The sequence below is a fragment of the Macaca mulatta genome, chromosome 10, assembly GCF_049350105.2.
Source record: "Macaca mulatta isolate MMU2019108-1 chromosome 10, T2T-MMU8v2.0, whole genome shotgun sequence".
NCBI lineage: Eukaryota > Metazoa > Chordata > Mammalia > Primates > Cercopithecidae > Macaca > Macaca mulatta.
In genome coordinates, this window is record NC_133415.1 from 65781592 (window position 1) to 65800773 (window position 19182).

At 43.6% G+C, this 19182-nt stretch overlaps 1 pseudogene; it reads right to left on the minus strand.

Annotated features, from left to right (window-relative positions):
* Nucleotides 1-4395: 4395 nt before the first annotated feature.
* Nucleotides 4396-4803, minus strand: LOC144331503 (gamma-glutamylcyclotransferase pseudogene; annotated as a pseudogene).
* Nucleotides 4804-19182: the final 14379 nt, after the last annotated feature.

Here is a 19182-nt window from a genome sequence, read left to right on the forward strand (position 1 = left end):
AGTGTTCCCTGGATAGTTTGGCCCTGGCATTCAGCCAAGAAAAGCATCTGTGATTCAAGAATCATCACACAGCCAGGACCTGCCACCCTGCAGCTCAGGGGCTTTCTTTTCTTGCAGACAAGGGTGAAGAAGTTAGAGGTCAGTATAATCTCAGTCCTCAGGGTCCCCAGCCTGCAGCTCTGTACTGTCAGCTCATCAGAGGCGTGGGACAGGGCATGGCCAGGCACAGTCTCTGTGGGAGCCGACAGGAAAGCCAGGCTATGCTCAACAAGAGAAACAAAGAAAGCATGAGGGCTGAACTGAGGGACGCTGCCATGAGTCAGCCTGGGGCTCTGAAGGGGTATAAGGCCAGGCTGATACGCAGACACCGCCTACCCGCTGAGTCCCTGAAATGGATTTTTTTGGTCCTGTCAGCCAATAGGAAGTTGCACACCAAGAACGAAATTTCCTAGGATCACCCACCAAATCGAGTTAAACCTGGGGCTTTTGGTATACTGTCTCCCCAGTCACTGAGAGAGATTTCTGTAAAGAAAGCACTGTTTTGTTGTTTTGTTTATTTATTTAGAGATATGATCTTTTGTGGACAGCTGCCATGGGTTGAATTGTATTCCTGAAAAAAGATACGTTGAAATCCTATCTCCAGATTGTAAGCTAATCCTATCTCAGATTGTGAGCTTACTTGGAAATAGGATCTTTGCAGATTTAACTGAGTTAAGATGGGGTCACTGGTGCTCTTATAAAAAAGGCACATTTGAACATACATGCAGAGGGCAATGGTGTGGAGACACACAGGGAGAATGCTGTGTGATTACAGAGGATCGCATGAAGCAGCTACATCCCTGGAAAGACTAAAGCTTCCAGAAGCCGGGAGAGAGGCCTGGAACCGTTCCTTCCCCAGCACCCTCAGAGGGAGCACGGCTGTGCCAACACCTTGGGTTTTGGACTACTGGCCTCCAGAACTGCGAGACAACAAATTTCCATTGTTTCAGGCCACCCAGTTTGTTGTTTGATATTTTGTTATGGCAGCTCTAGGAAATGAACACAGCAGCAACGGACATAGGTTCCACTGTAGTTTGTTGTAAAATTATATTGAGAAGACAATGTTCAGGGTCTCTGAGGATTTCACAAAGGTTGTCTAGTTCCCAAGCAAGTCCTCAGGAAACAGCCAGGGAGACAGACACACATTTATTATCTACTTGACTTTGGGCAAGATCCTGTCTCTGCAGAACTTTCTTCATCCTTCAAAGACGGCTACGAAACTTTCTTCCTAAGGCAGTCTAAAGAGTGAATGAGGTCGTGTTTTTAAAATTGTTTATGATGTGGCCTCACACATGGTGGCCTGTCAACAAATGTTAGGATTCCTTCCCAACAAACACGAAAGAAGACCCTCCCCTGTAGCAGGCAAGCTGGGCGTTTACTGGGAGTCTTCAACCTAATGTCTATTCAGCATAATAAATATTAATAACTACCGTAGACACTGCCAGGGCTCTGGCCAGACCCTTTCAGATCCCTTTAACTGTATTGTCTGTACTCCCTTGAGTGTGCACCCCATGACTCACACCAGAGACTCTTCTTGGAGGTCTTTTCTTGGGCTACTGGAGCCATTTTTCCCACACTCAGGTTGCTAGAAGTGCTTGTGAGTTTATATCCTCCATCTGGGGCAATCCATGGCCAAGGTCTGAAGGAGGCAGGAGTGTGACAGCCCTGTTCCTTTGCCTGGAGTCAGGGAAACTCTGAAGCATAACTCACACTCCTGAGTTCCCCCGTACGATCAGGCTGGAGCCACAGGACTTCGCCTGAAAGCGTACATTTGTTTTGCCCATCCCTACTTCCACATCAGCCTTCCTGTGAGCATGTCCGTAATGAGTTGCTTACATTCAGCTCCTCAATTAAGAGTCTGCTTCTGGGGCACCTGACCCAAGGCAATAAGCCACTGAACATCTCCTGCTGAGATGCCACATGATATTGAAGTTCTGATGGTTATAGCTAAAAAAACAACCTGACCAGATTGTACATTCCAATCATTCACTATTTTAACAGCCATAATAATTATACTAGTAACCTCTCGTTCATGTGTCCGATACGTGCATTATGTTCGATTCTAATCCTCATAACCAATGTATACATGGGTAGTTTTATCCTTGAAACAGTATTTTTCAAGGCCACAAATTTTTTGATTCTCCTGCCACCAAGAGGTAAAGTGTAGGTCCCCTCCCTTGAATCCCTTTACTTTTACAGAAATCTGCTCAATTTTGATAATGCGTCCCTCAGTGCCCAAGATGTGGCCATTCTAGGATATTCTTTCCCAAGTAAGGACATTCAGTCATATGGGTTGGTTAACCTTAAATTGTGTCTCTAATAGACAGTATACAGTTGGCTCTTATTTTTATATCGTTTGATAATCTCTGCCTTTTGACTGAAGTATTTAGTCCATTTATATTTGATATGATTAATATAGTTTGAGTTGCTGCTATTTTGCTATTTGCTTGTTTCATTTGATTTTTGCTCCTCAGTATCCCCTTTTTCTTGCATTCTTATGGTTTCATAAAATATTTGATTAAATTTAGAATTTAGAATCTCATGTTTTCTAGGCAATTGCTGAGGTCAGTGAGCTTCAAACCCGGGACTGTGAAAACACTTTAATTTCTGTAATAGCATGTTTTCTCTACTATCCATGACGATGTTTATGAAGTCAACATCAGGTTGAATTATAGTCAATTGTCAGGTAAGTAAATTCTTTAGAAGTGACTAATTTGGAGTTTACTGAAACAGGAATTTATGATTCCTCACTGTATAGAGATGTTTCCATATAATCTATGTAAAGGAGAAGTTACACAGCATAAAATAAAAAATGGATTAAACTTTAGAGAAGCCAGCCTGCAGGCAAGAAGAAATTCAGTGAGGACGGGAATTATCGCTCACCCCATTGGTACTATATTTTTGGGGCTCATAAGTGCTCCATACAATCAGATGGCACGTCTGTGAAATGTTTGATTTGGGGAAAAACCGACAAAAATGTTTGCTGATATTTCTTTAACCTATTTGTTTTATATAAAATAAACCAAACTTTATAACCACGTCTCCCTGATCTGCTCTATTATATGGTGGCTGGAGCATTGCAAACCTGTAAGTGTCTAACAAGTATTAATTGATTTATATTTACAGCTTTTGTTTCACTGCACAAAATGTCACAGGCGACAGTTTAATTAATGTAGCTTGGCAATTGAAGACATAGGAAAGAAGACAAGAAAAATAAGAGTAATTAATATTTGTTGGTTCCTGGCTATGTTCCCAGCAAGGTCCAATGGATATCTATGAGATGGGGATAGACACATGGGCCCGCACAGGGAGGTTGAGAATATCAAATGGGAAAGTGCATATGAAAGCTTTTTGAAAACTCTTGAGTGGTGTAAATTCTCTGTCTTCAGTGGGGCCACCCAGAGCAGAGCCTGTCAAATCAATCAGATGTACAGGATAGACTGAGGGGATGAACTAAATGCACTCAGGAGAATCAGAGGGAGGGATGTTGTGTGTCTTCATTTCCTAACTTGCATTTTGAGGGAAAATATCAAAAGCTATTATGCATTCAACAATCTTTGTTTTGTTTTGTTTTGGCTTTGGGGTTTTTTTTTTTTTTTTTTAGAACGGGGTCTCCCTCTGTCGTTCAGGCTGGAGTGCGGTGGTGCATTCATAGCTCACTGCAGCTTTGAATTCCTGAGCTCAAGCCATCCTCCCACCTTAGCCCCCTGAGTACCAGCCCCAAAAGAGCAATTTACCAGTACCATCATCAAGCAAGCTGCAAATCTGTCCTTTGCCAGAACAAGGAAATACTTAAGATCAACTCAAGAGAGTAATAGCTTCAAGTGTTTACCGAAGGGGTACTCACATCCATTTGTCGCACATTCCAGGACCTCATCGCCCTCTTTGTTATTGTTGTTTGTTTGTTTTTGAGATGGAGTCTCACGTCACACAGGCTGGTGTGCAGTGGTACCATCTCAGCTCACTGCAACCTCTGCCTCAAGTGACTTTTCTGCCTCAACCTCCTGAGTAGCTGGAATTACAGGCATGTGCCACCCCACCCGGCTAATTTTTGTATTTTTCATAGAGATGGAGTTTCACCATGTTGGCCAGGCTGGTCTTGAACTCCTCACCACAACTGATCTACCCACCTTAGCCTCCCAAAGTGCTGGGTAATCACCCTCTTTTATAACATTGCCTAACTTTTAACCCAGTTTATTTTTATAGTCTGAAAACAAGAATCACCCACATGAGATATTTCTTCAGAGCACTGTTGAGGATGCATCAAACTTGGAGATCCTCCAGATCCCTGTTTTCAAGTGGTAAAAATATTTTATATTAGTATACAGACTATCCTTAGATATATTCTGTTGTGTTCTAATGAGTTGGTGATTCCTTTTTGATGATATCTTCAGTTTCTTCTGAGACCTTTCCTGTATAGTCATTTGGTCCTACAGCTTTTAACTTCTTTTTGTACTACAGGGTAAAACCATTTTCTTTTGCACCTATGCAAATAATCTTTTTATATTGTGGGGATGGGGAGCACTCTCGTAATTTGTCATCAGATAATGCTGACAGGTTATTTCTCTTCCTTCTTGAGTTGAAACATTAACTGCCATGACAACATAAATTCCACCACTCCTTGCCTGCAGGTGGGCCACGCAGAAGAATGCCACCGAGGGGTTTTGGAGGTAGATCTCTCAGTTGGCAGGTTGCTGTCGTAGGGGAAGTACAGAAAACTCTCCTCATGTGGGCCCGAACGTCCTTGCAGCCTGAGTTTGCCATGTCCCGCTAGACGCCTGCACGGGAGTCTGGACCAGGGCTGTGAGGAGCCACCATAGAGCACAGTGCTGCGCCTGTGATCCTGGCCAGTGACTGCCATGCCGCTGCCTTGGGGTTAGGGCAGTTTTAAATTTTTTTGTAGAGATGGGGTTCCACTATGTTGCCCACGCTGGTCTCGAACTCCTGGCCTCAATTGATCCTCCCACCTTGACCTCTCAAAGTGAGGAGATTACAGGCCTGAGCCAATGTGCTCAGCTTCAACAACAATCTTTTTTTTTTGAGACAGGTCTTGCTCTGTGGCCCAGGCTGGAGTGCCATGGGTTGATCTGGGTTCACTGGAACCTCTGCCTCCCAGGTTCAAGCAATTATCATGTCTCAGCCTCTGGAGTAGCTGGGACTACAGGTGTATGCCATTGCGCTTGGCTAATTGTTGTATTTTTAGTAGAGATGGGGTTTCACCATGTTGGCCAGATTGGTCTTGAACTCCTGACCTGAGGTGCTCTACCCTCCTTGGCCTCCCAAAGTGCTGGGATTACAGATGTGAGCCACCTGCCCAGCCTCAATAATCATTTTTGAACACACTACATGTCAAACATGGTGCTAGGTGCTGGGGATAAAACCAACATAGGCCTCCCAGCCCTTGTGGAGCTGACATTCTAGTGGATTCTATTACTTCAGGGTCCCCTTCCACACCTCTGGGGGTTTGCTGGTTAAAGTACCTTGTTCTAAGGCACTCACCCCTAGAGTGAGGAGAAGAGAGGGACATGGCTTGGACCCAACATCTGAGAGGCCCAGAGTCCCTGCCTGACCTATGTCATTCTCATGGCTTCCCAGGGAGCCACGGAGGGGCAGGCATTATTCCACTTTACAAACAGAAATGCTGGTCCTATGTCCACCCCACAGTCATCCTCAGCATCCGGGAGCAGAAACATACTAAAAGTAACGTTTCCTTTCTACACAACTTTCTTCAGTCTTCCAGCAACCAGCATTTGAAATAAAGATGAATTTAGATTTAACATAAAGATTGGGTCATCAAAATTCTTCCATGACACTTCAGATCCCCGATGACAAACAGGTGAAGCCACCAATTCCATCTTGTCTTGTGTCTCCTTGTGGGCCCCGTCCAGGGCTGGGGTCAAGCTGGCCCCTTAGAGAGTCAGAGGAGCGCACAGAGAGGGTAATGGAGAGTGACAGTCTGACACATGTGGCTACAGCACTCTGTGTGCCCCCTAAACTTTTTGTTTGGTCTAGAAATCAGCTGACTGATGTATTGATTTTTTTTTTTTTTTGAGATAGAGTCTTGCTCTGTTGCCCAAGCCGGAGTACAGTGGTGCGATCACAGCTCACTGTAGCCTTGATCTCCTGGGCTCAAGAGATCCTCCTGCCTCAGCCTCCTGAGTAGCTGGGACTACAGGTGCATGCCATCACATCTGGCTATAATTATTTTTTACTTTTAGTAGAGATGATGTCTCGCTATGTTGCGCAGGCTGGTCTCCAATGCCTGAGTTCAAGCAATCGCCCATTCCAGCCCCGCAAAGTGTTGGGATTATGGTGTGAGCCACCTCACCAGGCCATGATGTATCAATTTTTTAAAGCACCTTTAGGAATTGCAACTGTGCTACTGAAACAAAACATGTAGTGTATACATTGCATGATAATTCTCTGAAACCCAGTATTTCTTATGATCAAAAAGTACAGTTTATGGCATCATTTGGCTGATACTGTTTCTGTGATTCTGATGGCTTGATAGCTAAATCCCTGGACAAATTACCACTTGTGAAGTTTCAAAAAGATAGTGGTAGTTGGCTCCTCAGGTATAGGAAGAACTTGGATGAGCTTTTCCTTCTGAACAAAAAGTTGAGTTTAGATGTTCACTTGCTCTTCAGCATAACCAAGCTAACATGTGGACTCATACGTTGATATTGAATGCATTACATGAATTATAAGAAGTGGGCAAAATAAGTTGTAGAACTGAGTGCTTTGCCTATAAATATTCATAACACTACTGTGGGGTTTGAGCTTTCAGGTATTTCTGGATTTTTCTAAGGTTTCTCATTACATCCCTGTCATTAATAATGTAAAACAACATCAGTATGGTGACCTTCCCCAGGTCAGGGCTTTGGAGACCAGCGAGATTTACATTCGATGTAAATGTTTGTGCTGCAAACTGTTGGAGACCATACACATGTACACATACACACTCCCATGCACACATGTGCACACACACTCACATTCACCTGCCCCCGTGGCTCAACATTTCCCCAGGGGACGCATTTTCTTTATATGAATATTTTAAGGCGGGGGGAATGACCACGTTCTGTAGCCCTGCAGCCTGAAAAGAGACTCCTGCTGAGGGAAGTTGGACCGCCAGGGGCAGGGAGAATCTCTGTGACTGAGCAGCTGCTGGATGAAGTAAGTGTAACCAAAAGAGCAAGTCTCTCTGAGGAGCTCAGCCTGGTGCTTTGCCTCTGTCTCTTTCCGGTGAAAGCTTTGTTCAATGCTGTGAAAACTACACTGCCTTTGAATGAAAAACTGTTTGGGAATGGAGTGAATGGCTAGTCAAAGGCTCCCTATTACCTGAGTGGGTCGGGGTGGTCATGAGGAGTGACTGCGAATCTGCTAGTGGGTTCATGGAGGGAAGAAGATGTTCTGAAATTGAATGACAGTGATGGTTGCATGACTCCATAAATACACTTGAAACCACTGACTTCTACACTTAAAATGGGTAAACTTTATGGCTCGTAAATTGTATCTCAGTAAAGCTATTGGAAAAAAAGCTTTATGTTGATTGCCACAAGTTGCTAGTTTTCATAGCAAGAACACTAGGCAGAGAAGTGCACATGAGCCAAGTAACACGACTTAACCATTTGGGCCCATTTCAATTTTAATAAGAGGCTTCTGATTTCTGAATCTGGATTAAAAAACAAACAAAACCAAAAAAATATGGTTACTGTGCCTAATTTAGAGTTTTTATAAATGATGAAATTTTGTTAACTCAGGGCTTTACACTGTCGTGGGACTCCCAAATCCACAGGCCTTGGGATGATAAGAAATGTTTTAATCATGATCTGAGTGGTTAAGATCAATACTAAGGAAGAGGAGCCCCAGTATAATCCTTGTGGAAATATAACCATGAAATATACTGTCCCAGTCTTGGCCCCCTCCTGCCCCATGAACTTCTCTCCCAGCCTTATGATTCCACTCTTCTCTTGCATTTTACTCTGAAAATCTAGGGTGGAAAGTTCTGGAGTATGAGTTGTTCATGTTAACTGCTGTATTAGTCCTTTCTCACACTGCTGATAAAGACATACTTGAGCCTGGGTAATTTATAAAGGAAAGAAGTTTAACTGACTCACAGTTCCACATGGGTGGGGAGACCTCACAATCATGGCAGAAGATGAAGGAGAAGCAAAGTTATGTCTTACATGGAGGCAGGCAAAGAGAGAGCTTGTGTAAGGGAACTCCTCTTTATAAAACCATCAGATCTCGTGAGACTTATTCACTATCACAAGAACAGCATGGGAAAGACCTGCCCCCGTAATTCAATGACCTCCCACCAGGTCCCTTCCATGACACATGGGAATTGTGGGAGCTACAATTCAAGATGAGATTTGGGTGGGGATACAGCCAAAGCATATCAACTGCTTATATCCTACTGACCACATTGTTGAAATTGAAGTTTCTAGTGATCTCTATCACAGGTATCTAACTCCACTGCTTCATGAATTCTTACCAAAACAGATACCTTCGAGGTCTCCACTACAAGATGGACACAGAGAGGTAATGTTTGCTTGTGGGAAAGAGCTGCCCTTCCTTACTTCACTGGCAGTTTCAAGTGTCAGATGAGGAAAACGCAACCCTCAGTCTACTCCTTGGAGGCTCAGCTGTGGATCTGGTTTTTTTTTTTTTTTTTTTTTGAGACGGAGTCTCACTCTGTCACCAGACTGGAGTACACTGGTGTGATCTCGGCTACTGCAACCTGTGCCTCCCGAGTTCAAGCAATTTTCCTGCCTCAGCCTCCCCAGTAGCTGGGACTACAGGCACGTGCCACCACATCTGCTAATTTTTGTATTTTTAGTAGAGATGAGGTTTCACCGTGTTGGTCAGGGTGGTCTTGATCTTCCGACCTTGTGATCCACCCACCTTGGCCTCCCAAATTGCTGGGATTATAGGTGTGAGCCACTGTGCCTGGCTGTTGTGGATAATTTTATTAGGTAACTCAAGGTGTACTGGGAGAGAATGTACCTTCATCTACCATGATGCTTACCTCTGAACAGGCAGTGTGCGCCGTTTCTACATCTACCAGGAATTCTTCCAAATTCAAGAATCATGCAAGACCAGGGTGTGGCCACTGTACAAAGCCTGCTTTGGAAAGCCCAGTGACAAGGCTGCTCAAATAAACAACTTCAGGTGTGACAATTCTGGTCTGGAGGCACAAGCGTTCTTTTGGGAAACTCTTTCACCTCGTGCCACATCATAGTTGGGTGAGGTCATTTAAGGAGCCCAGTATGCCCTTGGATGTTTAGGGAAACCTGATGTCACAAAAAAAAGTCCTTGCAGAAATCACGTCATTGAGGAAATCAGTTGAGACTGTTAAGTTTGAAGAGTGGAGGCCCTGCTTGACCAGTAGGGAGGGAAGGGGAAGGGACAGTCTTTGGCCTCGGGCTATTTCTCATCAGGAGAAGGGGCAGTCTCTGGTCTCAGGCTGTCTCTCCACAAGGAGAAGGGACAGTGTGTTAATTCCTCAGGACAATTCGCTCTGGGAGAGATGAACAGAAGTGATCGAAAGTTATCACGAGAAAGGTGACTTCTGAAGATGATCATTTGAGTTTTTGTCAAAAGAAGAGGGAAGAGACTCTTATGTGGCAACAGAGAACAATTTGGAGGCAGGAGAAAGAAAAATTTGGCAGAAATAATCATGCCTTTATTTTCGTATTGATTGAAGGGTGTGGGGTATTCTTTTAATGCACCTAGGCAAGGAAGATGGGCTGGATCAGTGTTTCTCAGAGTTTAGTGCAAAGGAATCACTGCATCCTGTCAAAGTACAGATTCCGATTCAGAAGGACTGGAGCAGGGCTAATACCCTGCATATCTAAAAAGCCCTCAGGCGATGACCACAGTTTCAATAGTGAGGATCTGGAGATTGGCCTTAATACATGTTGAGCTTTAAAAGAAAACCCAACATGGCCCTTGGTAAGGAACAGCTTCCTAACGCTATTGGACAAGGAGGATTTTTCCCAGTACTTGGCAAGTCAGTTATTAAAATAACAGTAAGGGCTTATGCCTGTAATCCCAGCACTTTGGGAGGCTGAGGCAGGTGGATCACAAGGTCAGAAGTTTGAGAGCAGCCTGGCCAACATGGTGAAACCCTGTCTCTACTAAAAATACAAAAATTACCTGGGTGTGGTGGCACGTGCCTGCAGTCCCAGATACTCAGAAGACTGAGGCAGGAGAATCGCTTGAATCCAGGAGGCAGAGGTTGCAGTGAGCCAAGACTGTGCCTCTGAACTCCAGCCTGGGCAACAGAGTGAAACTCTGTTTTAGATAGATAGATAGATAGATAGATAGATAGATAGATAGATAGATAGATAGATAGATAGATAGATACAGACAGATATAGATATATATGCTTCCTACTGCTACTGTGATAAATTACCACAAACCTAAAGGCTTGACACAACACAAATTCATTATCTTACAGTTCTGGAGGCCTGAAGTCTGAAATGGGGCTCAGTGAGTTCAAATCAAGGTGTGGTCGGGAAGGCTGTGCTCCTTCTGGAGACTGCAGGAAGGACCTTCCCTTTCCAGCCTCTGGAGACTGCCCGCATTCCTCAGCTTCTGGCTGTCATCCTCTATCTTCAAAGCCAGCAGTGGCGGGTGGAATCTTTCTGGGGCTGCCTCCCTCTTTCACTCTCCAATGTGCCTTCTGATAACCCCAGCTGACCTTTGCATCTCACATCGGCTAACAACCTTAATACCTACTTGCCATCCATATAACATAACAGCCACAGGTGCCGGGGATCAGTATGTGAACATCTTTAGGGGGCATTATTATGCATATATAATGTAATATAATATAATATAATATAATATAATATAATATAATATAATACATCTGCCCTCTTTTAACATAAATGGTAGCAAACCACACACTGTTCTGAATCTTGTTCTTTTGGCTTAATACATAGTATAGGTGGTTCTAGTTAAATACATAAATACTGAGGTTTTTTCCCTTTACATTGAACTCATCAATACTTTTTTTTTGAGACGAGTCTCACTCTGTCACCCAGGCTGGAGTGCAATAGCGCAATCTCAGCTCACTGCAAGCTCGGCCTCCAGGGTTCACATCATTCTCCTGCCTCAGTCTCCTAAGTAGCTGGGACTACAGTCGCCCACCACCATGCCCAGCTAATTTTTGTATTTTTAGTAGAGACGGGGTTTCACTGTGTTAGCCAGGATGGTCTCAATCTCCTCACCTCGTGATCCACCCGCCTCGGCCTCCCAAAGGTGCTGGGATTACAGGTTTGAGCCACCGCGCCTGGCCAAACTCATCAGTACTTCTATTGTTACGGTCTATTTCCCAGTAACCCTCGGCCTGCTAAGACCAGCTCTAGAATCAAATAATTGGATCTCATCATCGCGTCTCTGGCTCTTTCCTGAGTAATCTTCAACAGCAAGCTTGGTGAAAAGTGTTGGATGAAATGGCAGGCTTACCAGGGCTTGGCCCTGAGGCCAATACTTAATAACCCACTTCAAACAGGACTGCTTTGTGACTGTGCCTGGCTGCATGGCAGGGAGGGATCAGGCAGCTTCTCTCTGTGTGGGCCTTGAATTCCCAGAGGGCCTGTCTGCTCTCATCTCACCTGTCCCTACTCTTAGAGATCAGAAGCTCAAACCCATGCTGCCTCCTCTAAGCAAAGGACTACAAAGACTGGGCCTACAGGGAACACCATGAAGGCCAAGGAAATCTGTGGGAGTCAAGGGGGTTTTCACACAGAGAGGAGGCTAGTCCAGGCATTTAAACACATGACAACCACAGAAACCATTTTTCCCCAGGTAGGGCCGTTTGCATGAAAGGTACAGCACAGCCACGTGGATAGAGGCTTTAGGGAACTCAGGGCAGGGCAGGGCAGGGGGCAGCACATGTATTCTAGAAAGGCCCAGACAGGAATATTTTAGGCTTTGTGGGCCATGTGGTCACTATTGCTACTACTCAACTCTGCCACTGTAGCATGAAAGGAATCAGATGATACATACACCAGTGGGTATGACTGTGTCCCAATAAAACTTTATTAACAAAAGTAGGAGGCAGCAAAGTAAATTACAAAAATGGCCACAAACTTTTTCTCTTCTTTTTTTTTTTTGAGACAGAGTTTTGCCCTGTCACCCAGGCTGGAGTGCACTGGCACCATCTTGGCTCACTGCAACCTCCACCTCCCAGGTTCAAGAGGTTCTCGTTACCTCAGCCTCCCAAGTAGTTGGGATTACAGGCACCCACCACCATGCCTGGCTAAATTTTGTGTTTTTAGTAGAGATGGGGTTTTACCATCTTGGCCAGGCTGGTCCCGAACTTCAGACCTCAGGCGATCTGCCCTCCTCAGCCTCCCAAAGTGCTGGGATTGCAAGCATGGGCCAGAGCACCTGGCCACTTTTCTTTGTATTCATGCCCTTTGCAGTGTGACTTTTCAGCTCCTCTCAAGATGTGGGGTCTTTATTCCTACTCCTTAAATCTGGGCTGACCTTCTGGTTTGTTCTGGCCAAAAGAATGTGGCAAAGTAATGTGCAATTTTGAGGCAGACCTCCACAAAGCCTTGGCCTTTCTATTGCCTTTCTCTCTGCTCCACCTGTCTCCTACTCTCAACACCACCTCCACCCCACTACATGTAAATAAGCCCAGGCCAGCCTGTTGGAGGCTGAGAGACCACATAGATCAAAAATTCCCATCTCTCCAGCCAACAGCCAGCCAACTCCCAAAAGCCACGGTGCCTCGCTGACCTGTAGCTGGCCACAGACACAAGAGGAAGAAGCCCAGCAGAAATCAGGACTCCCCAGTTGAGCCCAGCCTCAGTTACTCACAGAATCATAAGCAAATAATAGGTGGTAATTTTGAACCACTAAGTTTTGGGGTGTTTTTATACAGAATTATTGTGGTAATAGAAAAGTGATGCAATGGGGTAATACAACTCTTACGCTTCACAGAGTTGTGGAGGAAATTAACTGGGATGGTCTTTTTAAAGTGCTTAATTGGGTTCCTGAATGAGGCAGCTTTCCATAAATGTTCATTATTATTCTTGGCCTGAGGCAATGTGTCCCATGTGAAAATCAAAACCATGATCTCACCCAAATTAATTATGCAAGAAATGGACTCCGCTTGAGCATCCAATCAGCCACTTGTGGACCATATGTGGCCCCCACCTACAGAAGCCTGGGCCCTGCCTAAAATTTCTAACAAAACCTTTTTTTTTTTTTTGAGACAGAGTCTCGCTCTGTTGCCCAGGCTGGAGTGCAGTGGCATGATCTGGGCTCACTGTAACCTCTGCCTCCTGGGTTCAAGTAATTCTCCTGTCTCAGCCTCCCAAGTAGCTGGGACTGCAGGCGCCCACCACCACACCCAGCTAATTCTTGTATTTTTAGTAGAGACAGGGTTTCACCATGTTGGCCAGGCTGGTTTCAAACTCCTGACCTCAGGTAATCTGCCCGCCTTGGTCTCCCAAAATGCTGGGATTACAGGCATGAGCCACCACGCCTGGTCCTAACAAAACCTTTTTAAAGTTATATAATTACCACACACTCATGAGTGAGATGGGAAGGGCTCTGTGAAGTTTGGTGAACATATAGTAATACTGGACTCACCTGCCAAATATGAGGGGCCTACCAAAAGACAGCAGACAGGTTTCAACAGTCTCTTCACGTTCAAGCAGAAACTCAGTGTGCCCGGCTTCTGAGATCTGCTGGCCTTCCCCCAGAAAAATGCCAGGCTTGCATGTACTGGACATAAGGTGTGAACAGCTGGCCTCTGGAGACCAGCCTTAACAGCCACGGTGGAGGAGTGTTGAGCAGAATGGATTTTGGAGGATCTGTGGTGCTACTTCACTCTGATTAAAATTCTAATTTCAGAAGTAGTTCACAGATTTGGCACCAATACAACAAGTTATATGTGCAAGCATACTGTTTGCTGCTTTGTTTGTAGGCAAAAAATTGGAAACTGCCAGAATATCAACCAATAAAGGATGGTTGAAGAAACTGTGATACTTACACACCTATGGAATACTATACAGCTCTATTTAAAAGTAAATTAAATCTATGTCTTTTGGCCTGAAGGAATGTCTATGATGTATTGTGAAGAGAAAAATCGGCCAGGTGTGGTGGCTCATGCCTGTAATCCCAGCACTTTGGGAGGCCAAGGTGGGCAGATTGCTTGAGGTCAGGAGTTCGAGACAGCCTGGCCAAAATGGTGAAACCCTGTCTCTACTAAAAATACAAAAATCAGTTGGTCGTGGTGGTGCACTCCTGTGATCCCAGCTACTCAGGAGGCTGAGGCAGGAGAATCGCTTGAACCTAGGAGGTGGAGGTTGCAGTGAGCTGAGATCATGCCACTGCACTCCAGCCTGGATGACAGAGCAAGATTGAAAAAAAAAAAAAAAAAAAAGGGGGGGAGAAAAATTAAGCTGCACAATAATGCATAGAGAATGACTCCATTTTAATAAAACAACAAAATCCCATTTTAAGTGTATAAGAATTTGTCTAGATTTGTGTGAATGTGGAGAAGGTGTGAAGGAATTTGTCTAGGTTTGTGTGGGTGTGGAGAAGGTGTGGAAGGAATTTGTCTAGGTTTGTGTGGGTGTGCAAAAGGTGTGGAAGGAATTTGTCTAGGTTTGTGTGGGTGTGCAGAAGGTGTGGAAGGAATTTGTCTAGGTTTGTGTGGGTGTGAAGAAGGTGTGGAAGGAATTCATTTAGGTTTGTATGGGTGTGGAGACGGTGTGGAAGGAATTCGTACAGGTTTGTGTGGGTGTGGAGATGGTGTGGAAGGAATTCATTTAGGTTTGTGTGGGTGTGGAAACGGTGTGGAAGGATACACGCCTGGAGGACTGGCGTAGGGGGAGATGATTAGCTTTTCCTTTCTGTTTATTTTTTATTTGGAAATAACTGCAAACACAGAAATGTTGCAAAAATAAAACAGTACAAAGAATACCTATATACCCTTTACTCAGATTGACCTACATTCCCTCCCTACCTACTCCCTTCCTCCTTCCCCTATCCCTTCCTCCATCCCTGTTTCTTTCACTCATAAATTCTGCCCATGTGTGCACATACACACAAACACACACACACGTACGTGTGGGACAATGTCCCAGTTCCTGACCAAGGCTTTGTGTTTTTCCACTGTCTTGTGCCTCTACTATTGCTGTGGTAAAGCATTCTCCTGGTGCCTGCTGTAGTGCTGCCATGAGACCAGAAGGAACATGTGTGAGGCAAACCTGAGCCCATCAGCACAACATCTAAACCCAGCAGCACACAGATTATGAGTCTTTTTTTGTTTTCTTTTTTCTTAAGACAGGTTCTCACTTTGCCACCCAGGCTGGAGTGCAGTGGCGTGATCATGGCTCACTGCAGCCTTGACCTCCTGGGCTCATGTAATCCTCCCACCTTAGCCTCTCAAGTAGCTGGGACTACAGGCACAAACCACCATGCCAGGCTTTATTTATTTATTTTTTTTTTGTAGAGATGGGGTTTCACCATGTTACCCAGGATGGTCTCGGACTCCTGGGCTCAAGCAATCCACCCACCTCAGCCTCCCAAAATGCTGGGATTACAGGCATGAGCCACCATACCCAGCCACACATAGATTGAATTAGAGTGGCCCAACCAAGCCCTGCCAACCTGTAGACACATAAGAAAGAAATACCAATTGCTGTAGACTGAGATGTTTGCATTTGCTTGTTATGGAACAATGACTGACCAATACAGTTGCTAACACATAAAACACTTGCTTTATGCTCAGTGTGCTGTAAAAATTTTGCTTATATTAACTAATTTGATAAGCAACAATCCTTCTCACAGATGAGGAAATTGAGGCTCAGTCACTTGCACAAAGCCACATAGCTAATAAGTTAACAAGCTATGTGACTATGGGACACACTGCCTCTGGACATATGCTAGGTGAGACAACAATTGATGGTGGTTTAAGCCAGTTTGAGTTGTCATTTCCATTACTTGCAACCTAAAGCATGCCACCTAATTCAGCTGTACAGCCTTCTTCCTGCCTCACTCCTGCCTTCCTTATCTCTAGCCCCGGGGATTTTGATTACCCTGGGGAGAAGCCTTGCTTTGCCCAAACATTGATTTACACCTGGGCTCCTCCATGTAAACTCCAATGGTTTAGATTTTTAGTGCACAAAATCCAGTGAGTCTGGTCTTCTGTCTATAGTAATTCAGGGAGGAAAAGGATAAGCACCAATATAATACCAAAGAAAAAGTGATTGTGAGAAAAAATGTAACCAACACGGGGTCAGCTTCTACCTACAAGAGATAAAGTGAGTCCTGCTTCATTCTGAGTAGGTCGATTACCAAACGTTCAGACAGGCCTTCCGGCTTGGAGAAAGAAATGCACTTCAGAAAGTGAAATAAGGGCCTGTCCAGCATTGGAGGCACAGTGTGCCTGGGGGCTCTTCAAGACTAGGGTTAAGCAAAGGCATAGGATCTACGGGGTGAGGCGGGTTAGATAAAGTGCACAGATAGACTTCTATCCTTGATTAGTCCCTCACACCTGTCGTTCTCAGTCTTGGCCGTCTGTCAGGATCATCTGGACTGGGAAGCTTTTACAAACCTCTATGCCAGGGCTGCACCCCAGACCAACTACATGAGATTCTCTGAGGAAGGAACCCAGGAACCTGGTGCTTTGTGCAGTGAAGGTTAGGAATTACATGGTTCTAGCCCCACACTGTTTGGGGTACTCTCTACTCCTGAGGATAACCACCATTGTTGTGTACTCACCAGTTATGAGGCACCATGTAGGACTTCACATACCCCTCACAACAAAAGATATATTTTTAACAAGTAGGGAAGCTGAAACACAGGTAGCAAATAGTAGGTACAGGATTCAAACCCAAACAATCCAAAGACCAAGTTTTTTACAGCGGCTGTAATGCAAATAACCTGAGAATCAGAAGAGAAAATAGAAATTTCTATGAGATTCAAAAGGGAGCAGGGTTAAGTGGGAAGAAAGAGCAATCTGGGGTTGCTGACTGGAGGGAGCCAGAGAAGGAATCCGGGTTCCTGGGATGGTGACACCAGGCCTTCATTGACTAATGGGAGCAGATAGAAGAGCGAATCAGGCTGTGCAACTGGAACAAAGGGCCTCCAGAGAAAGAGAACAGATGACCAGTTTTTCCTTACAGTCCCTCCTCCTAGCATTCAGAGATGAGCACTGGCGGTTGGTTGAGGCCCAGTTGAAAGACTAGAAGATGCAACAATACCTGCCTTTGGGTTGTTTTGCCTTTGTCTTGGTCTCTTTCTTCTCTTGCCCTCCCTCGCTCAACCTCCTCCTCACTCTAATAATTCATGAAATAAGCTTCTGAGGCTTCCCCGTAAATTCTCCAGATGCAATCAGTCCCCTCAGACTCGTGAGGATTACCACCAAAACTGTAGCAAGAACTTATTTAAATAAATGAGAAACACCGAGATTCCCCTAAAATGTTCTGAAAGGTATGTAGTTGTATCTCATTGTTTCAATTTGCAATTCTTTAATGTGATGTTGAGCATCTTTTCATATGCTTATTTGCCATATATATCTTCTTTGTTAAGTTTTAAGGTTATTTGTATATCTTAAATAAGTCTATTACAATTATGTCTTTTAGTCTGTGGCTTGCCTTCTCATTTGTAATGAGAAGGCAACATTTTTAACCTTAGGAAAGTCTAGTTATTTCTTTCATTAATCATACTTTTGGTATTATATCTAAAAAGTCATCATCATACCCAAGGTCATGTAGATTTTCTCCTATGTAATCCTCTAGGACTTTCATAGCTTTGCATTTTACATTTAGATCTCTGATCCATTTTGAGTTAATTTTTATGAAAGGTGTAGGACCTCAAGTTCTTCTAGCATCCTTTGTTGGAAAGACCATCTCTGCTCCATTGTATTGCCTTTGCTGCTTTGTCAAAGATCAGCTGACTATATTCATGTGGGTCTATTTCTGGGCTCACTATTCTGTTTCGTTCATCTATTTCTTTACTCTTTCATCAATACCATTACTTTGTCATGAACGTGGAATAGCTCCCCATTTATTTAGTAACTTGATTTCTTTCATTAGACTTTTACAGTTTTCCTCACATACATCTTATGCATGTTTTATTAGATTTGTACCTAAGTATTTCTTTTTTGGTACTAGTGTTAATGGTACTGTGTTTTTAATTTCAAATTCCACTTGTTCATTGCTGGTATATAAGAAAGTGACTGGCTTTTTTTGTATTAACCTTGTATCCTACAACCTTGTTATAATCACTTATTAGTTTCTGGAGTTGTTTTTTTTTTCTTTATTATTCATATTTTCAACACAATCATATCATCCACAAACAAAGATAGCATTATATCTTCCTTCACAGTCTGTATACCTTTAATTTTGTTAGACTTGTACCTAAGTATTTCATTTTAGAGGTTGCTAATATAAATAACATTGTGTTTTTTAAATTTCAAATTCCACTTGTTCATTACTAATATATAGGAAAGTGAATGACTTTTGTATACTAACTTTATATCCTGCAACCTTGCTATAATCACTTGTTAATTCCAGGAGTTTTTTGTTTATTCTTTTGAATTTTCTACATAGGTAATCATGTCATCTGTAAACAGTTTTATTTTCTTATCTTATTGCATGAGCTAGGACTTCTAGTACAATATTGAAAAGAGTGGTGAAAGGAAGAGGACATCCTTGCCTTGTTCCTGATCTTAGTGTATACACTTCTAGCTTTTCACCCTTAGTTATGATTTTAGCTGTAGAGTTTTTGTAGGTGTTCTGTATCAAGTTAAGGAAATTCTCATCTACTCCTACTTTGCTGAGAGTTTTTATCATGCATAGGTATTGAAGTTTGTCAAATGCTTTTTATGCATGTATTGATATAATCATGTGATTTTCCTTCTTTGGTCTGTTGATGAGAATTGCATTAACCGATTTTTGAATGCTGAACCAGCCTTACATTCCTGGATATATCACACTTGGTTGTCTTTTATAACTCTGTTTATACATTGTTGGATTCAACTTGCCAATATTTTGTTGAGAATTCCTGCACCTATGTTCATGAGCGATACTAATCTGTAGTTTTCTTGCAGTGTATTTGGTTTTGGTATTAGGGTAATGCTGACCTCAGGAATGAGTTAGGAAGTAG